The sequence below is a fragment of the Parus major genome, chromosome 3 (genome assembly GCF_001522545.3).
Source record: "Parus major isolate Abel chromosome 3, Parus_major1.1, whole genome shotgun sequence".
In the NCBI taxonomy this organism is placed as follows: domain Eukaryota; kingdom Metazoa; phylum Chordata; class Aves; order Passeriformes; family Paridae; genus Parus; species Parus major.
This window is the reverse complement of record NC_031770.1, coordinates 87,809,326-87,831,974: the sequence shown is the minus strand read 5'-3', so window position 1 is coordinate 87,831,974 and position 22,649 is coordinate 87,809,326. Positions and strand designations below refer to the sequence as shown.

Below are 22,649 nucleotides of genomic sequence, written 5' to 3'. Positions count from 1 at the left end.
AAACATTTTTCCTTTCAAAGTTCACATGAAAATTCAAAAGAAAGTTATATGCTGTTCTGCAGAATGAAGGTACTGCAACCTACATATTCTCTAAGAAAGTATCACTTTATATTTCAACATTCTTTTTATGTTACGTTGCAAAAGCACTTGATGACGTCATTATTACAAGATCTAATTGACAAGTTATTCCTATCTGTGTAAAAACTAAACTGAAATGCAGTATTTAGTTTTTATGGGCTGATCACCTAAACCAATAGTCTGCCAGAAACATGTATTTATGAAATGTCTAAAAAGAACACTGGAACCACTTTAGAAATTATATTCATATTCAAAGGATTTTTGGAACAACAGAAAAATAAAGGTCAGTAAGGTAATTAAAAATGGAGTTATAAAAATAATTTTCATTGTAGAAAACAGTCAAAAGTTTAAAAATATATAATAAGCTAATGATATATAATTATGGAATAAATGTATTTTGAGATTAATTATGTTCTTTTGCACAGGATCATAATTAATGAGAGCCAAGTAGCCTATTTTTTATTTCTTAATAAAAACTTAGAAAACTATAAACAGTAATCTAGTACTTAGGAACTGTTATTTTTAATTAGGAACTACTATTCTTAATCATCTTGGCAACAATGCTCTTAGATGTCTGACTAAGGTAACAAAAAAGTTACTTTTTTTTTTTTTACATAACACTTGTCTTTCTCAGGCTCAATAAAAAAGTTCTCTGCAATGATGACACTATAGCCTGTCAAAAATTAATTCCACTCAAATCTATTAATGAGATCTTGATATGCATATGTATTCATTAAAAACTATGGTAAAGGGAAAAGAATGGGAAGATCTGGAAATACTAATAATTAGGTAAGAATCATGTGCAAAACTGAAAACTATATTACTAGGTTTTTTTATGACATAAAATCTGAGACAACAGAGATTTCCTACACTGGTATCTTTTTTTCCTACTGAACCCCTTCCAAAGTCACTGCAGAAGGTACCTGACCATATCAAGACTTTATTAATACGGGTTCAAATTCAAAGTCAAGCTTTATGATCTCACTATTTATTAGGACAGACATAAACATTCAGCCTGGGTGTTGCACACAGAGATATCTTTATGCATTCCCAAACGAAATCTGCATTTCTATCATAGAATAACAGCATGGTTTGGGTTGGAAGGGACCTTCAAGATCTTCTAGCTCTGTTATTGGGCAGGGACATCTTCTATTACAGCAGGCTCCTCAAAGCCCAAAGCCCTATTCAGTTTGGCTTTGAACACCTCCAGGGATGGGACATCCCAAACTTCTCTGGACAACCAGAGCCTCTCCACCCTCATCATGAAAAAAGTCTTCATAAACCCCAGTCAAAACCTACCCTTTTTTTGGTTTAAATACACTGACCCTGGTACAGTCACTATAGGCTCAGGTAAAAAGGATTTCTGTGTCTGATTTGTAAGCTCCATTTAGATGAAGAAAAAACACAGCACAATCAGACCTCCTCAGAATGTTCTCTTCCCCAAGCTGAGCAGCTCCTGCTCTCTCAGCCTGTCTCCATAGGAGAGGTGATCCAGCTCTCTCACCTGGTCTGGAGCCACTCTAACAAGTCCACATGTTTTGTATGCTGGGAAGCCCAGAGCTGGACACAGTAACCCAGAGTGGGTCTGATGAGAGTGGAGTCAGGGGCATAATTCCCTCCCCTGCCCTGCTGGCCATGCTGCTCTTCATGCAGCCCAGGGTGTGGTTGTTTTTCTGGACCACAAGTGCACATTGCTAGCTCATGTCCAAGTTTCCATCTATTTCACTATGCTCCCAGTCATCCATTACCACTACTAGCTTAAAGAAGCAGTTTGAGGTCATTCTTATGAAAATGTGGTGTTGCACACATTGAAGTGGCATTCACAGCACCTGATTTCAGGCATGCAAATAAGAACACTGATCACTCCTGGGCTAGCCAGCCGTTCCAACAGCCTCACCTCAAGGATGGCAGAAGGCAGCAGTAAGTTCACCTCAGGTGATGTGAACAGCAGTGCATGGAAAAGGTGAAGTTTTCCCTGCTTTTATGTCTGAGTTTACTGAAATTTCAGAGACATGCATGTTGTTTGCAGAATTTAGCATACCCATGACATGCCCACAGCAGGGACTGTGCAGGTACAAAAAGAACAAGCCAGCTAAAGGCTTAGAGATTGTCCGGATGAAATAAAACAACACTTCTGAACTGAGAATGAAGTAATAAATGAGACAGAAATAAAATTCTACCTTAAGAAAAACCCCTCAACAATAAAAAAGACCAACAAAAAACCAAAACACAAACACATGTAAAAAACTACAAGCAGCTCAAAGTTCCAACTAATGACTTCAGCAAAGTCACCAAAGACATCCAAAAAAAGTATAAAAGAATAAGCAATGTAGAATTATCACTTTATATGTAGTCTCAGCATTTTTAGTTTTATCCCCTGAGATGCCAAAAGGCAACAGAATAATTGCTAACATTTCCAATCACTCAGATACACTAGTCCAGAAGCACATCTTAATGAGACTCAATATCCAGAAGCATCTTCTCAATGACACTCAACTGTGGCCAATTCAATATATAAAGAATGACTTCTCCATAAACTAAAATGAGAGCACACATCACAAATCACAGAATTAAAGGAACAAACTATCATAAATAAGTCATGTTATATGGAAGAGATCCCAGTTTTTCGTGTCCCATTATATTTGTGTCTTAATGCAATGATGCTTCCTTTTAGTCTATAAACCCTTCTCTTTAACTTACAGAAAATGAAAGACATAAATCAAACTCAAAATAGAAAAAGTCATTAGAATGGTACCACCTCTTATAGCTTTTTTGCAATTCTCATCTAAAAAGACTCTTTGATTTCCTTTCTGGTATCTGGAATATCTTATAATATTTGCCTACAGTACTCCCCCCAAACTTTCACCCCCTACATAAAATGTATTCCAAAGATACAAAAGAGTTGTGCTTTTTTGTTTTTTTTCTTTCTAATGACATTTCTTCACACAATGAAACAAGAAATCTTTGAACAAATATCTTAGCAAAAATTAATTAGGCATACTGAATGGAGACACATAACATATGCTTCTGTGCTAGCCAATGTATTATGAAGAGTTATTTGATACTGTATTTCATGGTATACAGGGATAACTTATGTGTGAGAGAAACAAAGTCTCTCCTCAATCACACTAGCTTTTTCAATTATCCAAGAATATAATTTGCTTCTCTTTCTCCTCTCAGTTTTATAAACCAATGAATTTCCAGAGCCAGGAAATGACACTAGATGAATTAGTAATTCATTGTAGTACGACATCTCCTAGATTTCACTGCTGAACCACTTTCTACAAATAGTATAAAACAGAATGTGAACATTTGGCCTTATTGCTATATAATAAGAGCAAAATTTATAGTTGTGACATGGAGAAGCCCAGTTTGGAAACAAAAGTCCATAGAACAAATAACATAGTCTATGATCTATCATAAGCCCTTTCTCACCAAAGCCCCTGTGAAAAAAGTAATTTAATTTACATAGCGAGCTTCTTTGCTGCATTTTTTGTGCTACACATGTAAAATCCTTTCATGCATTTTAATTGTAGACTATTCCTTTCATTAACAGATTGGTAGTATATATTTGAAATGCATTTCTGTACACGTATTAGGCCAAAATTCCATATAGTCCTCATGCTGAATAACATCTTTTTTGCTATACTTGAAGTACTTTTGGAACCTTTTATAAAATATTCTAGAAATCCATAGTACTGATATACTTCAGTCAAATGAATGTACCATCTTCATTTAATAATGAACTTGCATTAAAATTATTTTATCAGAATATGTATCTATGTATCATCATAATGCATATTGTATATTTTGAGACTAAGTAGAAAAGCAAATGGTAAACCCTAAAGAAAAAAAAAAAATAGCAGTTACTGTATGTGAACCTCATTAAAAACTCCAAATTTTGTAAGTTCAGACACTACCTTTTTTTCTTCTTTTTTTTTCTTTTTTTTTCTTTTTTTTTGGTATAGAAGATAATAATGTTTCTCTGCTGATGTAATAAGAAAGACAAGAGAGCAGGTGGTAGAAAACAGACAAAACCAAAGATACACATATCAAATACAAAGGAACTGTAAAATATGGGGACTCATATCACAGTCACGGACTCACAGAATGGTTTGGTTTGGAAGGATTTTTAAAGATCATATAGTTCCTACCCCTCTGCCATGGTCAGGGGTGTCTTTTACTAAATCAGGTTGCTCAGAGCCTCATCCAAAAGGGCATTGAACTCTTCCAGGGGTGGGACATCCACAAGGTCCCTGGGGAATCTGTTCATGCCTCACCACCCTCACAGTAAAGAATTTCTTCTTAATATCTAATCTAAACCCACCCTCTTTCAGTCTGAAGTCATTATCCCTTTACTGCCACTATGAGCTCCTGCAAATGAATCGTCTCTCTCCATCTTTGTTGCAGGCTCCCTTCAGCTACTGGAAAGCTGCAATTAGGTCCTCATCACAATTTATCCAGTGTCTGGATCATGAAGGGGACAGAAGAAAAAATAATTCAAGGTTTAATATCACATCTTTTTTTTTAACACACACTTTTCAGCATCGTGATTGAACCTTCTACTTAAAAGTAGTTGAAGCAAAAGTTTCCTATATCTAACTGGGTACTGATTGCAAGAGATTAATTTCTGTAGAGCATGTTTTAGCAATTGCAGCTAAATCTTCAAAAGAACAAACTAAAATATTAATTCTGTTTGCAACAGTTGACGCCCAGGGTTTGACCTTGAAATAATAAAACAGAATGAATAATTTATTGTCAAACTATTCAAGAGTACACATTTGCTACATCGCTTTTAGGAAATGCGCAACATTAATTTCGGACTTACATGTGTACCTTTGGATCAAGTCTCCTAACAGCTAGAAACTCAATATAACCAGTGTTACACTAGAGTTGAAAGTTATATAGATGGCTAATTATATTTTTAATTAAGGGAGTAAGACTTGCTCGATATTCCCTATATCCTCTCATTCTGTAAACTGATCCCTGGAGAAAGATTAACAACATAATACAAAAAAAATATTATTTTGCTTTTTCTCTCATGACAGATAAAAAGCATTTGGTAACAGACTTTTTTAACGTAAGAGGAGATGAAGCAGAACCTGCAGCTGGAGAGAGAAACAGAATTGTTTTTATTTATTTTTCTTCCTCACTTCATAGAAATTACTCTTAAGTGAACTCTTTTGAGTTTATAGACAGACACCCCCTAAATCATTCATCTGTTGCAGCACCAAAGAACAAACATACAGTGAAGCCATTGACTTTCACAGCAGGGTTTGCAAGCACAGGAAAGGAAGATTTGCCTGTAAGGCCAAAATTCAGCAAAGCATTTGCACATTTGTAAACTAAAAACATCCCAGCCGTGTTTCTATGTATTCTAAACACAGTTTATGAGATCAGGGTCCAGTAAGTGCCAGGGTTACTTTTAATGACCTGGTTTCAAAGAAATTTCTCAGAGACTGTGAAAGGAAGAAGATGACAGGAGGCAGGGATTAGGGTAAGGCTTTGTCTTAATTTTAATCACTAACTGCGACTCCTCTTGTCTCCTCCACAAATTCTGCAAAAATAAAAATGCAGAATTTAAATTAAATATTATTAATTTTATGGTTTAATATTATTTATATTATTTTAAATTATTTATTATATTATTAATATATTTTATTATTTTTATTAAATTAAATATTAAAATTTAAATTCAATAAAATTATATTTTGTATTATAAATAGACTTGATCTGATTCAAACCAATAGAATATCTGAGTTCACATATAGATACAATATTGTATCAGTAAAAAAAATTGCAAAAGAGCCTGAAAGTCTCGAGCACCTCCACAGATGTCCCTAGGTATGGGATATAGTCCTTATGGACAATAGCTCATTCATCTAAACTCATAAAACTCTGAATTTAGTGCATTAACATGCTGCATTTGTAAGATTTAAAATTATCCACAAATTAATTCTCTGTAGACACCTCTAAATTAGATGGAAAAGAGCTGTTATCCTTTACTGTAGGGTAAGTAAGAATCCAAAAAATAAAGGCAAAGTCACACAGTGGTGGGAACTTAAAGAAAACTTTATAGTCCAGACTCCAAGTGCCAGCTCCAAATTGGATTGAATTCATGTTCACCTCCAATCAAAATAACAGAAACAACAAAAATTAGGAAAAAGTAGAGAATATCACTTGCAATGCTAATATTATACCTTTTGATTTCTCTGCATACTCAAAACATAACTGTCAGAGCTGCACATATGCCTTACTTTAGCTACGTTTCATAGAACAGAAACATACCTCACACTCAAGCATACTTGGAAAGAAGCCAGTCAGAGAATACTTCTCTGTCAGAGTTTTTTCCACAGAAGATGAAAGGAAGATGGGGTGCTTTTTCTTGTAATAAATGGCTATAAACTCAAATTAAATCTGTACAGATTTCCTTAAAGCTGTTATTGAGAAGCCACAAATTATTGTGGATTGCATAACAACTGTACTGCAATGAAGTTATATCTCTGAAGTGATACTGATGTTGGGTAGATAAATGAAAAAGGAATGCTACATTACAACAGTAATCAATCTGAAAAATGATCCAGAGACTAATCAATGCCTCTGAATAAGAGAACATTAATCCCTGATGGAGATATTACAAAGTAAATAATATCTAACTTAGCTATCTAAATTCCACTCACCATCTTCTTCCATTATGTTTCTCATGGAATTGAATTTCAGGGGACTCCAAAGAGTTGTTGCTCCAAGTCTGATTTTTTTTTTTTCATTATTCTATTTAATTGTGTGCACTGTAATTTAATTTACTGTAGTGCTGCCTCTATTGTGGCAATGCAAAATTCCTTGTAAAAGCAGCCCATTAAAGTATATTAAAAGTATTTATCATGATCCTCAAGAGTACAGATAACATTATGCATGGAAAACTGGGATTTCATGTAATTGCTACAAATAATTCAAAGCAGCTCTTTCTGTGTTTATCTATATGTAAAACAGGAAGAACAATAATCATAAAACTAAACTCAGCAAGATCAAACCTGGTCTTTATAAAGCTGCATGTAGATAAATAAAATCTTTGGAATATTTCTGAAAAAGTATAGATGGGAAAAAACATCAGTGTAAAAACCTATTCAGTCCCCTGAACTGCTGTAAGCAATTGAGTTAATTTACTTTAATTTCCTTGCCTTTTTTTTTTTAATCTTCCCATCTCTCACATATGATTGTGCTGATTTATTTTTTTCCGTGTTTATTTTTTTTTAAGAAAAGTTATTGCCTGTTCCACAGTCAGGGACATTAGTGCCAGGACTCATCCTGACAATGCCATTTAGGACTGCAAATGGCATGTGCAGGAGAAGGGGATCTCCCAGTTTGGGGCATGGTCACACAAGCAAACCCCTTGGGAGATGAGAGGCACAGGAGTGCCCCAGCAGACAGTGGCAGCTACAGGACACTGTCAACATGCACCAACTGGTTCTCAATGCAGTACAAGTGAGCTGAAATCCAGAAGGGTTTGGCACAGGTCTGGATGTGAAACTCAGACTTCTGGGTGTCAAATTGGCACCACTGCAGGCAGAGGGGAGATTGCAGCTGAGACACTTGGCAGCTTGTTTCTAATGCATAATACATGTGTACATAGCTTTGTTTATTTTGCTGAGATATTTAGAAAATCTTCCAATAGTCCACAAACAAGAAATTTAAACTTTAAAGCTTTCAGGTAAAAAAATTACTAAACATTTACAAGTTGACAAAACAGAAAGCATGTTAACTTTTTCTTTGCTAAGGGCTATCTTTACCCTTCCCATATTGCTCTCTTGCCACCTCTTTGCCTTGCCTTCTTTAAAGTTTCATAGCCTTGCACTACCTTCTACTCAGAAAGAATAAAGCTGAAGCACTACCTCAATGTTTTGCCCTTTGGAAGCAACCTAATTTTGCAGAAAGAAAAGAATGTGTCCCATCTTTTTAAACACAGCAGTGTAAGTCTTACAAATGCCCTGTCAGAACTACAAAATATTTAAGTCTGCTTTAACATTACATTCAAGGGAGGCGATAAAGACTTCTAATATCACCACTGTGCTACATCAGTAATAAAACAGCATCTGCTTGAGGTCTGAAGTAATTCTTCTGTGAGGACAATGCAGTTTTCTTAACTATCAGACCCAGAGTATGAAATATTTAACACAGCTAAATTGCCCTCTTGGCTATTCGGTTTTGAAAATGTCATCACTAATTACATGGAAGCATCATATCACTACATGAATTGTGCTAGTAGGAAATACTTGCATTGCTATATCTTGTTAAATCCCTACAACCACTCTAAATCCCTACAACGTCGCTCTTCAGACTGGAGCTCCAGTGTAAAAATTAATAAGTGAACTATAGGAGATTGCATTTGAATTTCACTTGCTTACTCAGCTAAATACTGAGTGATTTTTTCCTTGTATTGGTCATTGGCAAAACTGCCACTGGCTTCAGCAGTACAATAAATGCAGTTCTGAGAATCTGAAAGTGTTAGAGAAGATCTTATGGACCTCCTTAAGCATCAAAATAGAGTATTCAAACAATTTTTCAAATTTTATTTAAATTACAAACATTTAAAGTACTCAAATGAGTGTCCCATTTTCCTGGTTGTTTTAACCTGTCTTGGCATGGACCCAATCTATGAACTTTAATTTTTCATCAATAATTAATACAAGTCTAAGGAAGGAAGATATGATAATCTCAATTTTTATGCCAATTTAAATTTTCAAATTTAAAATAAAACCTTGTGTTTCAATATTCTATGTGCATGAAGAAATGTACACATTTAATTAATATTAAAATATTATTTTTTTATTTAATACCAAACAAATTCATTAAAACAATAATATCAAAAAGATCAGAGACTTCAATTCGGTTTCTTTTAATAAGGACACAGAGTTGCACAAATAGTCTGCTATTTCTAGCCTTTTTCAAGAAATCACAGACAAGTTACAGAATCAATGAGGCAGACTGTTTCCAATATTTACAGCCTTTATAGTCCAAAATAGTTTATAGTCCAAAATTTGTCTCTGAGAGACAAAAAGGACATGAAGGGGTTTTTTTTTCATTTGTTCAATTTAGGATTTTTCTCTCCTGGGGAATATTTACTGAGCAAAACGCCACCAGAGCAATCTTCACCAAGGTCTTTTCTGTTACCCTTGCCTCAGGGAGACACTGGATAAGAAGCGGTCAGGAGATAAATGTGATGCTCCTGTGACCCAGCAATTCCTGATGGATAATTCTTGACTGATTATAGTCCAGATCTGGCACCACTGAAAACAAACTCCAATACTGAGGAATAATATCTACTTTGTGCAACAACCTATGTCCCTTTGCAGAAACTGACACAGTGTGTGTGCACGTGAGTGTCTAATTACACAAAAATAAGCTGCAGTAAATTGGGCTCTAGCTATAATATGAGAATGCTGTAAGTCTGCTGACACAAACTCACAAGTACTATTTTTTACAAAAGTGCAACTAAAAAAAATTCCAGCTGCAATGAGGGGAGGAACAAGTTTCTTACTGAGAAACACAAATGACTTCTCTAAAGAGGCAAAAAAAGTCCCGTTCACATACTCTGACAGTGCCCAGGCAGGAAATGCAGAGAAGAACTGGAACCTGACTGGAGAAGTCAATAGAGTGCCCCAGTGCCCAGCCTTCAGACCTAAATTCAGAAGTGCAGGTCAGAGCTTACAGGCAGCACAAAACACAAGGCACATTTCTAGAGAAAAGACTTTTCTACACAGCTTGAGAGACTCAAACAAAGTGGAAGTCACTGTTGCAGAGACAAGGAGCCGCACTGCCTCATGTATGGGCAGAAGCAGTGATTGGGTACAAAGATACAGCTATCTTTTTCCAATATAGATATGCTTTTCCAAACCAAAGAATGGTTTGGTACTGATGCTTTGTCTTTACATGCTGCATGAAACTCAGCAGAAAAAGAAAAAGGTGGTATACCATCCCCATTTAGGACATGGAATGCTCTGGAGGTTTATTCCAGTATTACTGGAGAAGGCAGTGGGTTTTACATCAAAGTGAAAGGAACACTATTGACTAATTTGTTGATAACAGCAAAGTAATTTTACTTGAGCTACATTCTTCTTAAAATGTAAGTGATGTCAACTCCATTTAAAATGCAAGTCCTACCAATGTGTAGAAACATTTAGAAAATGAGTTACAAATAGATCTTGAGATTTTTGGAAGTGACTGTGCATCTTTTGGGGATAGAAGAATTGAACATTAAATAGCATGGGAATTTAAAATGGTTGAGACAGATATCCCTAGTCACTGTGTAGGAAAAAACAGAAGGAACTGGCTAACATAGAGAGACTTAATACTCAGCCATGAATTGGAGCAATCTATCTCACACACACATCTTTCTTTCTCTCTCCACTTATACACACAGATAACAAAGCTTTCAAAAAAAGCTTACCTTAAGCCTAGCCCCTCTAAGCAAGGTCAGAGCAGCTACCCACCCAGCCAAAAAAAGTAGACCTAAGTCCTTAACCCAAAAAGAATTGGGTAAAAGGCTGTTTTCTCTGCAACAAGGTGGACTGTGTGCTTAAATCCATTCTAAAATTCAGAGAGGGATGTCAGAGAAAACACTGTAAATCTTTGACATAAATATAACAAACCATCTTTGTAAGGAAAAATCTATACTGCAAAGAAACAAGTGAAATGGAAACAAATGGATTTCTAAAATTTTATAGCACAAACTGACAAAGCCAGGGACTTTTGTGCTGCAGATCATTTGAAACTGAATAAATTGAAGGAAAAGAGGGAATTGCTCTTTCTAGCCAGGTTCCAAACCCAAAGTTACTGGGAGATGCCTGTTAACACAGATGAGCTTTATGATATATATGGAACTATCTATCACAAACCAGCTCCTGGATTAGGTATGCAGATAGGATCATTTGAATATCAGGAAAGGAAGAATTTATCCCAGTGGGACCAGTTAACCATTTTGGCTCAATGGCCTCATATTTTCGAGCTTGATTCCACTTCAGCCAGCAAGCCAGACAAAAAGGTAACTAATGGAACCTGCAAAAACTATTAAACAGAAAATGCTCCTCTCTGCCAGGGATGTGGTGCTAAAATGATCTTGGGAAAGACAACAGGACTATCATCTTTCCCAAGATCATTCTTAACACCACATCCCTGGAAGACAGGCAAGAGGCATAAAAACCAAAATATGCAGAGATATGACAAGAAAATAAGAGGTTTATGACTCCCCATCTAGAAAGACTCTCACTGAATAAACATATTCTTTTTGTGCCAGAGAGAGGATAAATGACTGAAAGCACTCAGTTTACTGTGATGTCAAAAGGTACACATTTACTTAAAAGGATGCTGCTGAGAAGCAGAAAAGACAACTTGTTTTTTTCTATGTGTTGCACTCTGGGCAACATGCAGTTTTCTGAAAAAAAGAGATGGAACAACCTTCTGGAAACAAGCTGATTTGCACAGATCTGTGGAGCTGGTGAAACATAAGGGGCAGACAGTGCGTTGATGTAAGACCCCTAAGAGAAGCAATGGAAAAAGCATTTTTCATTAATGTCTCATCTGCTGACTTGTCATGAATTGATTCTATAGGCAACTGTAAGTTTAGATGGAAAAACTTTTTCAAGAAAAATTAAGAAGAAAGTCAAAGACATGAAAAGTATGTACTGAGAAGGTGGTGCATGAAGGCTTCCCAAGGACTGGCAAGCCCTGGAGACTACTGGTGCTGGTGAATGAGCGCACATTTGTGTCCATGTGGGTCTGGAACTCGGCCTGTATCCAAGATGACTGCTCCATGCAGATGAAGACTGTGGTATCACATATGCCTCTGATGAAAAAAAGGATCCTCTGACAGGCTTTCTGAACACTTATCATTGACCTACCACTAATGCCCTCTATTTTCGGAGTATATAGTTAGAGCTGTCTTCCCAAATGTTGCTCTAACCAGGTAAGCTTGAGACTGCAATTCAGATGTGAGACTCAATGAGGGGGATAGCTTATGAGAATAATTATCTGCCTTTAGTGAAAACCTAAACAATTTCAATACTCAAAAGATTCAGTACAAGTTTATAGAATAACAGCTATTCTAAGAAATACTGCTTGTGATCTGTGTCTACCTCACACTGCCCTTCCCTATCAGGGGAAGAAAAGGATTTACAACTCACTAGGGGTGAGACACACAGGTATTTTCCAAGAAACTGGGGTGGTTGAGCAGCTGGAAGTTGCTAGAGTACAAGTAACACTGGAGGAAATAGTGATAAAGATGATCTCTTCTTTCAATCTGTGCCTGCCAACAGATTTATGTTGTCTCTGAATAAGGAGAAAGTATTTTATTTAGAATACCTTTTTTCAAGTGAAAACCTAGTTTTAGAGTGTGAAAGCCTTTGGCAGCTTTTGACATGCTCACTTAAAGGAAAAACTGAGAGAATGCAGATTACAGTAGGATTTAAAGAGTTAACATCCCTTTACAAATAATCGTTGAAGATTTCAGTTTCAAAAGATGTGCTCTGCTTTTTGTTTGTTTCCTTTTCCTGGCACTTTTTGTTGTTGCTGGTTGTTTGTTATGGTCCTTTTAGCCCCACAGCAGTTCATATCAGGAAGCTGGAGCTACAAAAACCTGTTGCAGCAGAAGCAGTATCCTGTTGTAACTTTTGCTCACATCTTGAAGGCAAGCTGAGAGCCCACTCCTGCTCTTTTTCATAAACCTATTTGTGGGGTGAAACGGCTGTAAGCTGTAAGGTATGGTGTCTGTAGCAATAAAAAGTCCTTACAACTTTTAAACACAAAAAAAGGAAAACCCAACAGAAAAAGACAAAATGGGCAAGCACCAATTAGTGATTTAAAACTGCTATTGATGCTCCTAGCTGTGAGCTAGTTTTCTAAATTAAATGCCACACATTGCTCTATCTTGGCCTTAGAGATTCTCCAGCTGGAGATGACAAAGGAGTACTTCAAGGGAAGAGAAATACCTTGCCTAAGAAATTAACATTTCAGAGATTTTGCATAAAGTCCAAATCAAAATTCCCAGCAGGTTGGAATTAAACCTAAAGGTTATCTTTTAAAAAACTAAAATGGAGTTTTTATAGGAATTCATAAATTTCTGTCTCCAACTATAAGAGCTGAAACTCCTGGTAACACACTGAGCCAAACTACCATTGCCATAAGCCAGAGCAAGAAACCTTACCAGCACAGGTAGGGTGGCACCAGTGCAAAATCTGGTGCAATGGACCACTAGGTGATTTTTGGTTAGTTTTGTGGAGTTTTTTAAACTTTCTAAAGTATTTTGTAACTTCTTGTTCTTCTAGAGAATGCTGCCACTCTCACTTGGAAAAAAATATTGCATATTTACCTATACTGCATGACCTTAAACATTTTGACAGCCAGTGGCACTCAAAAGCTTTCAAAACTCTGGACACTAAAGACAGCACCTTTGATCTCACATTTCAGTGAAGCAATAGCACTGGAAAAGAATATAATACAACAACATCCTATAGACAAAACTCGCAACTTTTTGTCTTCCTTTTTTGGTGTATCTGAGCCATTAATTTATAACTTCTTTTTAAAAAACAATGAAGTCAAGAGAATCCTATCAGTGAGCTAACTCTCCACTATTAGGACACTACAACCATGGTAGTCATGACCTAATGGAAAAAAACAAACATAAAAGCTATTGGGCATTATTTGAATTACATACAGACTTAATCCTGTAAGGTATTGAAACATTTATTTAAAGGTTGCAGGACTGACCTCACAGCACTTAGAATTTGCAGGGAAGAGACCAGTTCACAATGCAACTAGCCCAAGTTTTCAAAATCTTTTTCAAGGCATTCACATAACACAGTTGTTAAAAACCATCCTAAAGACAATATGCTAATAATTGCATCTCAGTAGTTTCTCTATGTGCTGATCTCAGATATTTTTAGTTGAAAACACATTTTTAACACTTGGTATTTCTTAAAAAGAAAAGGTAATGAAACAAATTCTGTTTAACATGAAGATGTGCTGTCCAGTGACAGTGGACCTTCTTTAGAAAGCAGTTAATCCACAGGTTAATGAAAAGCACGTAGTTGGACTGCAATTATCTCCTCTTTCCTTATGAACTAGTTTTAACAAAAACTGAAACTTGAAGAAGGCAGAAGTTAAAAGTTCTCAGTACCTGACTAAACACTGAGTCACAGAGAAGTAGTTTATGTGTTTTTTTAAAGCAGCACTGCAAGTTTGTTCTCTAATTTTCCATGTTTTATAGGAAGACAACATGAATCTTTAATAAAAAAATCCTTTCAATAGCCAGGAAAGAAGACATAAGTAAGTGGACATTTAAGTGATGAGAGAAATGGGTAATAAACAGATAGTGTACAAAATAGGAAATGGTGTTGACAGGATTTCTCTTTGTTAGAAAGTTTTGAACTGGAATAGCAATTATACATTAGTATGCAGAAGATTTAATGCAAACACTTTGACTTAAGTTTTCCTTCATGTGTGTCTGACAGCTCACGTGCTACTGTAAAAATCGATGTTTTAGCTTTTTTTAATCTAATATATAACCTTGTTATCAGGACACTAATTTCAAAATCCTGTTCTATGTAAGTAAAATGTTGTTCAAAAATATGTCTAGAGCAAAGACAATGTGACCCCCTTTAGTTTAAATAACTGATCGTTCTTCTGAAAGTCTTGCAAGTGATGAACACTGAGTTTTCAGGAAAAGATATGCAGGTTAAAAATTTATTTTTCATTTTTTTAACAAACTGAAAATTAACACAAATTCTTTCTTTGTCTAACACTTAATATATTCTTAAAGCAAAATTGAATCATTATATTGTTCTTAGGTTATTCTGCTCTTCCAAATAGACTCCTTTAGGTCATTTTTAAAATAAAAATGATCTTAAAAAATTTAAAAGAATAAAAAAAAAATTACTGATGCTGTTATACTTGGGCATCTCTTCAGTAACTTCTAACACAACTTTCTGTGGCATACATCAGCTCTATGGTATTTTGTGCACAATTGGAGATGTTCATAATACACATTTTTTAGGTAGGTTGCATTGCCTTTTCAAATTAATCTGTCCTGTTCCCACACTGTAGGCACAGCAGATACTCAGAAATCTCAAGTCACTGTTAACAAGTGTTCCCTTTTGCTCTGGAAGGAAACAGCCTGAAGTCTTTAGCCTCTAAAATTTACCCATAGGTTTCTTTAAAGAAGATAAAGAAATTCTGAAGAACAGACACACCTCCATTGATACAATCCACTTCCCAGACACAGAAACTGCCCCTGTGTGATGACCAAAATCACTGACTCTAGCCAGGGCAGCTCACTCTTGAGCCAAGAAGTTCCAGAATGACTATTGTCATTTTGGCACTAAAAAACCTCAAATCAGCAGCTCAGTTCTTTTTGAAGATTTAACTATCTATGGATATAGGGCATAAATGTAATTAGCACTTTTCAGCAGAAATTCTGTTTCTGCTTCTCTGATGCGACTCAGCATCCAGCTGCACCAGACTGGAGAGGGAAGGCACATGTGCCCACAGTCTGTCTGGGGACTGCCATAGCTCATGGCATAATATAGGCAGCTTTAAGGAAATTCTAGTTTCTAGAGAGAAATTACATCGATTTTTCTTGAATACTCCTGCAAAACAAAGATCTATCAGCCAATATACATAAACTGATTTCTTTTATGGTTCAAAAAACCCACAAAAGGCCTCCAGACTTTGGTAATTTGTATTTAAATCAGTAAAAAAGTACTGCATAAATGATATTACTGCACTTGTCTTTTGACAAGAAAACTGTTCTAACCAGAGCAAGTTGTATTTTCCTTAGCAATGTAGCAATTCACACCATTATTTATGCTACATGTAAAACATATTTTCTTTACATTTTACCAGTATCTCAACCTATAATAGCCTCTCTGAAATGCTAATTGCAACTATTACCCATCCCATGATCACTCACACTCTTTTGCTAGGAACTGCTAACAGTAATGTACATGGATCAGGAAATTCCTACCTCTCACTGTAATTGCACAGGGATTTTGGTTTCTTTAGAGTCAGTAATGTCTAAATTGGATTAAGATAAATTGCTTATGAGCCTTTCTCTACAGAAATTGCTTTCATGACTGCTATATTTAATGCCAGTTTACCCTAAAACTTCATTTTTTTTTCACCAGTCTTATATGAATGAGTTTCCAGTAAGCTCACACTCAATTTCAGATTATTCTTAAGGACTAAAAACCTTTTGAATAGCAACAGAAAATACCCCAAACTTTGCTGACATGCTCCTGAGTGAATGTAGCACCTGTCATGCTGGCACTGTTCATTATGATCAGATGAAAATCAAATTATTTGATCTGAGGAATGACCACTATCAAAATCATAATCATAGCCTGTCTATTAATGTGTTTAAACACCTTTACACTCGCCTGTCTGGACAATTGATGCTCTGAGCAATAATAATCTGAGTGGGTGGCGGAGAATGGAGTGAGTGGGCATCAGATGTAGCACTGATGCAAATTACTGTTACTGAGCAGCACACACATTCTCTCATCCAGGGAAATATTTATGGTTACAGATGTCAGACGTAAGTAATTTAAATATTTTACCTGGAAATAAAAGCAGTAGTGTATTCAACATTTATTATCTTATAATTGTAACTGAAGTGTCACTAAATGTCTGACTAAAATGTCATAAAGAAAACTCTGAAAAATTAAATACAATCTGTGTGCCTAATTTGTTTGTGGGTTTATTTTTTTCAGTATTGCAATTTCAGATTTCAGACCTCTTAATGTCTATGTGATTGCTGATACACATTACCAAGACCAAATAATGACTACCAAAAAATCCTGATTGGTCTTTCCTTCATTTTGGCATATTACTGTTTTCATAATTTTAGCTACTGAGATTAATGACAGGGGTGACAGAAAGGAATTGCACAACATTACTAGAGGCTATATACAGTTTAAATACAGTGAAATTAGCAGTCATTATTTCTCAGCTGACCATAATACTGCTGTTCTACAGACTCTAGAAGAAGACATTACAATGCAATCAGTACTTGTTCTTTGGCTAAAATATATGTGAAAGCTTCCTTAATGTCTTGGTTTTAGCTGAGATAGGATTAATTTTCTTCCTAGTAAATGTTACCGTGTTGTGATTGGATTTAGTATGAGAATAATATTGATAAGGCACTAATGTTTGGGTTGTTGTTAAGTAGTGCTTACCCCAAGCCATGAAGTTCTGTGTGTCTCATGCTCTGCCAGTGAGGAGCTGCACAAGAAGCCAGGAGGGAGGACAGCCAGGACAGCTGAACCAAACTGGCCAAAGGGATAGTCCATACCACAGAACATCATGTTCAGTGTATGAACTGTGTGGGTAACTGACTGAGGAGGAGTAACATTTACCAGCAAGTAATTACTTAGTGGCACTGACCGGGCTGTGATTCCAAACACATTTTCTCTGTCTTTATATATAGTTCATTCTTACACACACTTAAGCAAAATGACCGCTCTGTTATCTTTTCCTAGAACTATAACCTGAATAAATATTCAACATAAAAAAAAAACAAAAACCAACTCTAAAGAAACAGAAAACAAAAAAGAAAACTCATTTATGTACACCAAAGCAGTGATATATACAAGCTGTACTTTCACAGGAGAAAGAGACTTCTCTCAGAACAAATGAATTTTTACCTCCTTTCTGTTTTAGGTGAATTATTTAAATACCAGTGGTATTTTAGTGACTGTGAAGGTCTAAGCAAGGTTGGCATAGCAAGAAAAAAATTGTATCGAAGCAAATGATGAGACTTGAAAAAAACAAACTAGCCTTGGAGTTAAGAGTCTATTATAGGCCTTTTAATTGAGTCATTAATAAACAGACAGGCAATCTAAGTGTAACACCTAAAACAACATATGCTTCAATACTAATTGCAACCAGAATCCAGACACAGTACCTTAGCTTTATCCCTCATGGATCCTTTTCCCAGGATGGACATTTTTGCACCTGTTTCTTCTTGTAACCTCTTTAAAGAGTTTCCTCTTGGTCCAAGCAATTTCCCAACAAAATTGAACTAGAATGAAAAGAAGAGAACTCTTTTAGACACACAGGTACTTTTCCAAAAACTTAATAAATAAACATGATGATTAAACAAGAAAATCCTACTTTCCTTTAAAAGAAATACTCCTACTTAGCTTTGAGCCTAATTGACAGAGATACAAGACTGGAGAACCAAGATGTTCACTTATCTAGTGTGAAGGACAGTAAAAGCATTCATGGTTTATTTGACCCCTGGGAGGATTCTCTCTAGGACTAACAGGCCAGTGGCTGCTAGGTTTAGTAAACTGCTAAACAAGGTATTTGCTCATGAGACCGTACTGGTGAAACTCAGAGAATGCCTAGGTTCTTTCCCAAGTTAGCCAGCTCTACTGGAAATTAACATATCCTGCAAAGTTAGAGTTTCAGATAGATCTTTAGGATTTGATGTTTTGCATACCAAACTTGAAAGTAAGTGCTGTTTTGCATATCAGCTACAAATACCTGTTTTGCCAGCACCAGAACAAATGACAATCCATAGATCACGGTAGATATTCAAGGGCATTTTTTAAAATGAACACAGCTTTGCATGCCATGCTGCTAACATTCCTAAACTGCACGCTTCATGCTACACATACAACAGTTTTTTCTGTGTGAAGAGGAGGGATGTCTACAGGATAATATGAAGACAGAACAATAAATAAACGAGGTTTTTAGAGGATAATATGAAGACAGAACAATAAATAAACAATAAACATCATGTCAACACAAAGCAGCAAAAAAGGGGGAAGTCTAATACGTAAGCAGTTTATTCTGTAATCAACAGTCTCTTAAATTTGTTATTTTTTATTATTTCCAACATCATTTAAAAATGCTACGGTATCTGATCTTCAGAAGCTGATTGGACATCATCAGCACTTGCTCAAGATATTTTGGGATTATGTTCAAGTATGAACAGACAGTATTCTAGTCTGGCTTTCAAGAAAAAATTAGCTCCACCAAAGCAAAAGGAGTGTCATCGTATCAGCACTTCCTTGGTTTTATTTCAGGGAAAAAGAACATGACAATAAGAAATATGAATCAAGAAAATGTTGCTGTCAAAAATACACACAAAAGTCTATACAGATGCTATTATAATATACTTTGTTTTGCACTACCTTCTATTTTTAAAATGAAAAAAAACAGGGAAACACTTCACTTTAACCAGCAAGGATATAACAAGACAAATGCATCAGCCATGTTAGTAACACCCAAACTCTGAATCATGCCAGATGTTCCAAATCCCAAGCTGGCTTTTAGTCCAGTATCTTTATTAAAAAGAATTTTTAACTTCCTTCAAATACTAGTTAAACTATCTAAGAAAATAGTATGCAATCACAGGAAAAGTAAATATGTACAGTAAAATCTACTGCCACATGAAAAAAAAGTAATTGATTTCTGTAAGATAATGTGTCCATGACGGAAGTTGTAAGTGATAACATGTGCAGGAAAATTTAGCATGATTTGAAGCTCCAAAACCAGATTTTTTGAGCTTGTGTGCTTTTACTTTTTTCCAACTCTACCTGTTGATTTAATATAAGTTATCAACTTTTCAAAATAGTGTAGGATTTCAAGTCAATGTCCCAATCAATGTATCAACTATCCTATGTCTTCAAACTGTTGCTCTGCCTCTTCCAGGGAAATCTCAGCTTAGAAGAAGTTGTTGGCTTCAAATTGATTATTCAGTTTTGTATGAAAAGAAATGAAACAAGGAGGAAGAAATGAGAAGAACTGAACTTTCATACTAGATTATAGACACAATCTTTTGACAGAAATAAGATTTCAAAAATCACCCATTTATATACCCATGTATGAAAGGGTTTATTAGGGATGGCTGAGCAAACAGCAGCACTTTTGCTTCTCTGCAGGGGCCCTCTTATGTGCAAAAGGGAGGCTGTCACAAGTTACATCACCAAATCTTTTGTGACAATTATACATCACCAATCAGACAAGAACCATGCTCTGATGCACCCTTCCAGTGTTTCTTAGTATTAAGAAAAGCTACCCTTTGAAAGGTGAAAGAACTGTAACATTATGTAACTTCGGAGGAAACGACAAGTCCAACCAAAGCTTGACTACATTTGTCCTCTGATTGGAATAAAACTATTAAAATACACTCTGTGAAGATTTATGTTGACCATTTACATTTAAGCACTTCATAAACTGTATAATCATTACCTTGACATATTGCTGCAAAGGAGCAGTATGACCAGCATAGACCATGTTATGCACTAAGTGGATTTTAATCACTTCACAGGAAATAAGTGGCTGGGGATTTTAATTCTATTGATTATGTAGCAGACAGACACTCACATTTCATCCACTATCTACAGAACACATAACAGGAAGGAAGAAGTTATTTACAACCAAAAAGCTGAATTGCTCTCAGTTTGGTTTTGTCTAAAGTTGCAGCAAAGCCACGACACTGTATCTGGCATCCTAGTGTTGTGCTCAGTCTTCCCAGCACTTCTAGAGCCACTGGATATCCTCAGCACAATCTATAACCCTGAAACTCCTCAAGGTCTGAAAGTACTTGTAAAGTAACTCTGACTCAATAGCTTGTGAAAAAACACATACTTTATTTTCCCATATAGGTAAAAGCAGCACATAAGAAAGAGGATGTTTCAGTTAACAGCACAAAATGTAGGAAATCTGAAATACAACTTAATTTGTCTTATTTTTTTTTTAATGAAGAAATGCTGGCAGAACCAATTTTATACTGGAAAGTTCAGGGTCCAGTTACAGCAAATGCACACACATACAACCTGAGCACAGACAGTGCAGGAAAATGTGGACACTCAGGCAGCTGGACTGCATATAATGTTGAGCCTTGCACACAAACACATTCATGGTTCAGCAGCTGTAACTGCAGATGTTATTCTGCAATCTCAGATCCAATCCAATTCTGCCATGTGTACAAATTTTCTCCAAATACTACTAGCTCTAAGTCTCTGGGATAATATCTGGTCATATTAGGAGAGGATAGCTGAGAAATGCTGACAAACAGAAGAGAGAGTAATAATAGAAAGCTTTCACTGCTGGGGAACAAACAAACTTCCACTTGAAAAATATTGTTGTGTTACTAGATGTCTTTATAGGTGGCTTAACTTTTCAATCATGTTTGTGAACATAAGCTAGGCTTTCTATTTCCTTGCAGAAACCCTTCCTGGTTTATGGCAGAGATTTTGTATATTATTTTCTTATATTTTTTTATCATTTGTCTGGGGGAGATGATGCATGTCTTCAGGGGAAAATGATCAGGTGAAAGCAGGGGATGCTTTACTTATAATCAAATGCACATGATGCTTCGTGTATCAAGAGCTGTGCAATAAACCTTCTCCTCTGCAAAATAAAACCTGACAGAGAATACAGCTCAATAGATCTTTCCCTTATCTACAGCCACTATCTCCAACATCTTCCCCAACCAATATATACACACAGTTTCAGCAGATTTATCTGCATCCTGATTACTTTCACACTTCACCCCACACAAGCAATCAGACAGTAAGGTGCCCAAAAAGCCAAAGCTCTGGCTCCTCGGTTTTCATCAAAGTTTTTATTCAAACTACCTCAGGACAGGTATAACAAATCTAAGGTATAGTTTACAGCATCAGCATTCAAGACTCGAGCTAAGTGTAATGACTGGTAGAAAATGCATGTTTACATTTAGAAGAATCCTTGTTTCCCTGTTTGATGCAGCCCAAATACATTTCTTCTAGAACTGTAACACTTCTTACTTTATAAAATCTAATTTAATAGGGTTTTACAACAGAATCAAGGAATATGCTTACCATTCAAGAAACAGGCTTGTGTCAGTGGCTGTTTCTGTTTCATAACAGATCAATGTTCATAGAAGTAAGAAAAGCTAGATAAATAACGAATGGGATAAGACAAATGTTTCCAGCTTTAAGATAATGCAGAACAAAGCCCTGAACTGGGAGAACAAACTAATTTCTTCTAGAAGCAGCAAAACAGAAATAGCCCTGGCTTGACAACACAAAACAGGTTTATTATTTCCCCATGTTTTGCTCACCATTGTTACCAGTTCCTTTGTGGAGAGACAAAGTGTCACTCTATTTTCAGAGCTACTTATCCTCACAAAATCCTGTCCTTATTCATGGAGAGTAGGATGGGGGTAAGGGGTGGGGAAGAATCTTTCTAAATTCAGTTCTATTCCAAAGAAAATGGGAGAAGACAAAGACAGTCACCCCTGAATAAAACCTTACTGATTGAGACCTGCCTATAATTAAGGTCCTGTTCTAAGATTTCTGATAGTCCATTTAATTTAGAGCAGCACTTATTTTAAAGGTATCTCACATTTTGATATGCACAGTGGACTTCATGTTAATACTGGACTGCTATGAAATGAAATTTTATTTTTCTCAACATATTATAAGCATTGTATAACAATGCCTATACCAACATGCTTTAACTTTTGGTCAGCCCTAAACTGGTCAGGCATTTGGACCTGAGCATTGTAGGTCTTATCCTACTGGAATTAT

General features: G+C 35.9%; 1 long non-coding RNA gene across 1 annotated transcript in view; it reads right to left on the bottom strand.

Annotated features, from left to right (window-relative positions):
• The window catches only part of LOC117244081, a 104,198-nt gene that overhangs the window by 38,783 nt on the left and 42,766 nt on the right, over positions 1-22,649 (bottom strand). Inside the window, exon 2 of the long non-coding RNA XR_004496491.1 lies at positions 18,029-18,145. This is a non-coding gene — a long non-coding RNA (uncharacterized LOC117244081). The remainder of the gene's footprint in view (positions 1-18,028; positions 18,146-22,649) is intronic.